Below are 7,423 nucleotides of genomic sequence, written 5' to 3' on the forward strand. Positions count from 1 at the left end.
TTCTACAAGGCTGCAGAGTTGTGTATGGTTGGGTTAAGTGCTGGAGCAGTACAAGGTGCATTGTCAAACGATACATATGAAAAGAATTACCCACTTCGGTAATTACCCTAAACAATATATTTGAAAAGAGTTACCCACTTCGGGAATTTGGTTTGCAAAAGAGAGTTCGCTTGTTCTTCTACAAGGCTGCAGAGTTGTGCATGGTTGGGTTAAGTGTTGGAGCAGTACAAGGTGCACTGTCAAACGTTTTGGCCAGTAAAAAGGAGGGAAGGTAAGCATGCCTTAAAAACATGCATTCCATTTGTCTATTTCCTTTTCACCTTAATAGAAGGAAGTAAAGAACTCTGCATGTGATTGGGTGAATTAGTCCAACTCATTTACTTTGGGTGACCTATAATTGTTCGGCAGGTTATCTATGACAATTCCATCTGTGAGCTCTAATGCACTTGGTTATGGTGCATTTCTCAGTCTTTATGCAAACCTCAGATATCAGCTGATATGTGGATTTGATAGATTAATGGTCAACCATTTTGATGTCATTGCAGTGGCACTGTTCTTTAGCACAGCTTTGAGGTCTGTTACTTCCACTATTAAATAATCATTCATATATTGAGCCTTACACTTTACTGGTGCACACTTAACGAAGTTAAAGTTAGGGAAAAATCCACTTTACCCCCCTGAAGTTTCAGGAGTTTTTTAATTTGAACCTCAAAGTTTCAAAATTTGCAATGTACCCCCCTAAAGTTACAAAAATTGTCAATTTAACCCTTCTGTTAGTATCTGCCGTCAAAGTGGATGAAAAATGTCTCACGTGCATATCACGTGAGCTTGTTCAACATAATCTTCCAAGTTTGCCCTCAATCACACCTAAAACCCTTTTCTTTTTCTTTTTCACTCCAACCTTTAGTCAACCCATTTTTTCACCATCATTCACGGCCTCACGCAGCTCCCTCCCTCTTTTTTCACTCCAATAAGCACCGAAGGCATAAGGCTGAAGACGACAAGAAGAACGATGTCCCCTTGTGAGTACCGAAAGCGATTTTCGTGGTCCCCGTGTGTTTCTAGCCCACCCACACGACACGCACACGACAAGAGGAAGACGACAGTTGGTGAATTCGTTCGTGGTCCCCTTGTGGTTGGAGAAAGGGGACAGCACACTACCCTCTGATTTGAGAAATTGGATTAAATTACAAGGTATGCCCCAAATTTGCTGATACTGATGACGTTTTGTGTAATATTGAGAGAAAAAAAGTTAGGGTTTACGGTTTTGTGTAATGTTGGGGGATTTGGGGGAATATTTAGGGTTTAGGGTTGTTGTCGATTGAAATTAATAGGTTGGTTAAATGGTTTGAAATGAGTTTGGCTATGGATTTGTTTAGGGTTTAGGGAAAACGATTAAATATTAATTGTGGATTTGTTGAACAGTGGTGTATTTTGTAGTCTGAATTAGGGAAAATTAAGAGAGGCTGAATTTTGTATTGCTTGTTTGATGGGCTTGTTCCTAGCATATTTGAGATTTGGATATTTTTCATTACCACTGAAGTTCTCATTTCTGATTTGAGATAAATGAGACAAAATAATGAGTTACTAACAAGATTGTGAAGCACATAAAAGAAAAAAATATATATATTTAGCAAGTTGTCTATTAGCATGAAATTTGGACTGATAATGCTCAATAGATCATCTGCTATTGTAATATTTTAAGTAATTTAAGAACCAAATTGCAACTTCTTAAATATGAAACACGAAATTTCTAAACTTCCAGTAAGGATAAAGGGCCAAAATCCTTAATATAAAATACTTGAAAAAGAAGGTGTTGAATCAGGATGTTTTTGTTTATATGGAATTCTCCATAAACATTTTATGTTTCTCCTTCAGCTTTTTCTTTGTTTTGCTATTGATTGGCTTCTGAAAATGAAGATGTTCACTCATTCATATTCATAACATAGTGCACGGAATTATCCATAAACATTTTGTGTTTGTCCTTGAACTTTTTATTTGTTTTGCTATTGATTGGCTTCTGAAAAAGAAGGTGTTCACTCAATCATATTTGTTTATATGGAATTCTCCATAAAAAATTTCTGTTTATCCTTCAACTTTTTTTTTTTTTTTTTGCAATTGATTGGCTTAGTAGGTGTTCACTCATTCAGATTTATATTTGTTTATACAGAATTCTCCGTATAAAATTTATGTTTCTCCTTCAACTTTTTATTTGTTTAAGGTTTAGATGGCTTAGAACGTGCTCATTCATTCATATTTATACTTGCTTATATGGAATTCTTCTTAAAAAATTTATGAAAAATACTGCAATCAAATCACTATTGATCGTTAAGAAGTATAGTGCAAATATTTTCGGTTCTTTAAACTTTGCATGTTGACACCTTAAACTTTTAAGTCAAGATGCAAAGTTTAAAGAACCGAAAATCTTTGCACTATAATTCTTAATGATCAGTAGTGATTTGATTGCAGTATTTTTCATAAAGAGCCCTATGGGATATTCAAAAAAATTATATCATCTGTTCATTCTTACGGTATAATAATATTGGAGATATGAAACCAAGTGAAATAATTCCTTGCTTATACTCATTATTGATGCAGGATACAAATTCCCATGCACTGCAAATTGTGGGAATAAAAATTAACACCCCCATTTGCCGGATTTATAGTTATTCGATCGGTGGTTTAAAATTCATAAGTACTTGTCAAAACTTTTATTTGATAATGGCTATATCATTCTACCATTTTCAATTTACAATTAACTCATTGTATCAATTTCATTTATTTTTCTTTAGATGTTTCTTATTATAAAATTTGATGAAATATTTCTTTTCACTTTGTAGGATGGCCAATTCAAGATTAGTGTTCGAGGTCCATTATGGGGGTAGATTCAACAAGACAGTTGGATGTGAGTATATTGGGGGGGATGTGGCAGTCCATACAGAAAGTGTTGACCCAGATGAATTGTCTTACTTCGAGTTGGAAGCCATATGTCAACATTATGCGTATAACTCAGGAGATTTAATTTATTTTCAAGAACCTGGTAAAACTCTAGCTACTGAGTTGCATTTGATTACATCTGACCATGCTGTGCTATCTATGGTTGCCTCCCATACAGGTCATAACATAATGCACTTATTTGTTGTTTCTTTCGGAGAGAGTGCAGTTGGTGAAGAGGAATGTGAGGAAGAGGGTGAAGATGAGGATGTAGGGAGGGCTGATGTTAACGACCCTTGGTGGCGTGATAAGCTTAGTGATGACGAAGATCTATTTGATGTAGATGTTGATGGGATTGATGATGGGGCTGGACCATCAAAAACACAACCTAATACGTCCAATGTAGCGGGGTGTGAGGATGAGGAGCAAGATAGGGATGAAAGAGGTGTAGAAGAGGGTGATGAAGATGGAAGTGATCATCATGACAATGATGAGGGAGAGGATGTTGTTGATGAGCAAGATGAAGGGGATAATAGTAGGGGTAAGTTTAAGAAATCATTTGATGACGATGATGATGATGATGACAACTCTGACATGGGTAGGAGTGATATTCTTGTGTCACCAGTCCTTACTGATGAAGATGGTGAAGCCGTATCTGCACCCACATTAGATTTTCATGCTGTAGATCTAGGGGATCCAACCATTCAGCTTCAGATGAAATTCCCAAATATTAAGATGTTTAGGGAAGTTGTTAGGGTGTATAACCTGAAGAGGGGGAAGGATGTCAGATTTTTTTTTAAAAATGAAACAATGAGGTGTGTAGCGGTATGTAGAGATGCCAAATGTAAGTATCGAGTGTATGCAAGGAAGATGCCTGAGGAAGAATCATTTCAGGTGAGATCTGTACACTCTAAGCACAGTTGTGGTCGGAAATATAGAAACACAATAGTCAACTCCACTTGTATTGCGAACAAGCTAATTGGCAAGTTCAGGGTTCAGCCCAACATGCCTTTGGAAGTAATCCAACATGAAGTGAAAGACAAATGGCGTGTGGATGTAAATCCAACTATGATGTACAGAGCTAGGAGGAAGGCCAAGCAAACGTTATATGGGAATCTTGAGGGCCAATATCGAAGGTTGTGGGACTATTGTGAAACATTGAGGCATACTAACAGTGGAAGCTGTGTTATGATGAAAGTAGACAGACCGAACCCAAACTTGCCTCCAAGATTTGGAAGATTGTATGTTTCTCTGGCAGCCATGAAGAAGGGCTTTCTAGAGGGTTGCCGGCCTTTCATAGGGGTAGATGAGTGCTTCCTAAAAGGACCATTCAAGGGCCAACTCCTGTCTGCAGTTGGAAGAGATGGGAACAATAACATGTATCCAATTGCTTTCGCGGTTGTCGAAGCTGAGACGAAAGACAGCTGGATTTGGTTCATTGAAACACTCGTGTCTGATCTTGGTACCCATGCCAGGCATGCTAGGCCTACATTCATTTCAGATCGGCAAAAGGTAACATTTTAGTCACACTTTATAAAATATTCATACACTTTGTTTGACTCTAGAAAAGGTAACATTTTATAATTGGTTTTTTTCGCAGGGTTTTATGCCTGCTTTTGAGGTTGTTATGCCAATGGCTGATCACAAGATATGTGTCAGGCATCTATATGCCAACTTTAGAGACATTGGGGGGCATAGAGGGTTGGCATTGAAGGAACAATTATGGGCTGCGGCGTCTTCATACACAGAATATGCTTTCAATGATCATATGGAAGAGTTGAAGAAAATGAACAAAGACGCCTATGAGTATTTGAGTAATGTTGACCCTAACGGGTGGTGTAGGGCATGGTTTAGTGACTACTCAAAATGCGACTTACTAGTGAACAACATTTGTGAGTGTTTCAGCTCATACATTCTAAAGGCTCGTGACAAGCCCATATTGACGATGTTGGAGATGATAAGGAAGAAGTTGATGAAGAGATATCAAGCTAAGAGGGAAGGGACAGAGAAATTGACTGAGAAGTTATGCCCTAGAATTGCTGCAAAGTTGGAAGCAATTGGGTTGGAAGCAGTGGACTGCATTGCGCAATATGCTGGTGATTCGATGTTTGAAGTGACTTTTTCGGATAATAGACAATTTGTGGTAGATCTCGGTAGAAGGAGGTGTGGTTGCAGGCAATGGGAACTTACCGGAATCCCATGTCCCCATGCAGTGGCCGCTATACTTTATGATTGTGGCGATCCAGAGGATTATGTTGATGAATGCTTTACTATAGCGGTGTACAAGAAAGCATATGCTCCAATTATATACCCAATGCCTATTGAGGAACAGTGGATAAAAATGAGTCATGATAAATTAGAGCCACCAATAGCACGAGTTGCTCCTGGTAGGCCAAAGAAGCAAAGGAAAAGGGGTCCGGATGAGAGTAGAGACCCAAAGCATCGGACCGGATGAGAAAATTTGGAGCAAGAATGAAATGTGGGAAGTGCACTGGAGTTGGTCACAATAAAAGGTCATGTCCAACGAATAGAAGTGAAGCATCCAACATCTGTAAGTTTATTTGTTTACGTAACTATTATGTTTAAGAATGAGATGCGTAATAATATTTATAGTGTGTGTGCTTTTATATATGATAATATTGTGACACTTATTTGTTGTTATCGGGTGTTATGTGTGCAGTCACAAAGGGTTGGTTCAAGGACACCTAAAGTGACCAAAGGCAAACAAAAGGTTGTGGAGAAGGTACTACTTTCAATGCTATGGTATTATTGTAGGAAATTCTAGCATTGAGTACTAAAATATCATCTTATTAAGAGTGACTTACATCTATTGCATATTTTCTCTTGGTATGGGGACTCCTTTAAGGTTAGGAGAGCAATTGATAAGATTGTTCTCAATTCAGTATACCAGGTTTCAATGATTGGTATTATAATACTCCACTTTTCAACAAATGCAATTATTAATATTTTTCCTTTCCACTATTTGTTATCCAGAGGGGTCAGCCGGCAAGTGGTGGTGGACTATATGGTTCACAACAAAAATCTACAGTTTTTAAGGTCATTACTAAACCATTGTTTTATGTTTGTTTTTGTACCCTCATAGTTTGTGCCAGTTAAACTAACTTTCGGAATGTTTTGCTTGTTTTGTTTTTCCTTCTTTTTTTAACATATAAAGAAGAAAGGCATATCCAACAGGAAAGCGTCTACAAGTGTTGGTGGTACACATTCCAAGAGCAAGGTAATCAACATCCCATAACTTGTTGATGAGCGAGACCACACACCGCCCCCTGGATTTGGTTGTGAAAGAAGAGAATTACCGCCTACTAGGGTTGCTGATGAAGCAAGGGTATCACCTACCACTGCCAATAATGATGAAGGAAGAGTATCACCTCCACCTACATTTGCGGAGCATGAAGCAGGATTTGGTGCAGGCATTATCTTACCTCCAGCATGGGGTGTGTCAATCAGAGAATTAACAGATGATCTATTAATTCCTATATTGTCAATGGGAGGGCCTGCAACAAGAACTCACCGTTCGGATCGAATAGCTAGTATTTGTCATAGTGTTCCCATAAAAAACACTGGGCCAATACACATTGATCTAACAGAAGATGGAAGTGAAATTGAAGCCGGTGGAAGGAGACGGACATTAACTAGGGATGGTGCAAGTTCAGGACCTGCAAGAAAAGGTCCACTGACTAGGGGTGGTGCAAGGTCAGGACCTGCAAGAAAAGGTCCATTGACTAGGGGTGGTGCAACTGTAGCAACTGGCACCAGGGGTGGGGCAGCTAGGGGTGGTACAGTTAGGGGTGGAGCAGCCAGGGGTGGGGCAGTTAGGGGTGGTGCAGCCAGGGGTGGTGGAACTGCTTCTTCATCACTGGACAAAGGAAAAGGCAAACGCATTGTTACAACAGTCCAAAAAGGAATAGAAATTACGGAGGCTAAGAAGAAAAGACCAAATCCAGATTGGAAGCCATAGCATGCGATGTTTTAGAGTTGTAAATACTCAAAATGGTAGTTTTCGTGGACTATGTGGGATGTAAAATGACATGTAAATTTGTTGGTTTTGTAAGTTTGGTGGTGTGTAAAATGCTAGGTGAAACTTTGTATTTTTTGGAATGTTGGGTGGTGTGTAAAATGATAGGTTATATAGTTTGTAGTTTGGTAGATGTTTGGTTGTGTAGAATGACATGTTATATAGTTTGTTTGGTATGTTTGGTAGTGTGTAAATGACAGGTTACGTAATTTGTAGCTTTGGTAGATGTTTGGTTGTGTAAAATGACATGTAAATTGATTGGTTTGGTATGTTTGATGGTGTGTAAATGACAGGTTATATAGTTTGTACGTTTGGAATGTTTGGTTGTGTAGAATGACATGTTATATAGTTTGTTTTGTATGTTTGGTAGTGTGTAAATGACAGGTTATATAGTTTGTTTGGTATGTTTGGTGGTGTGTAAATGACAGGTTATATAGTTTGTACGTTTGGAAT

Source organism: Corylus avellana, chromosome ca1 (genome assembly GCF_901000735.1).
Source record: "Corylus avellana chromosome ca1, CavTom2PMs-1.0".
Classification (NCBI taxonomy): domain Eukaryota; kingdom Viridiplantae; phylum Streptophyta; class Magnoliopsida; order Fagales; family Betulaceae; genus Corylus; species Corylus avellana.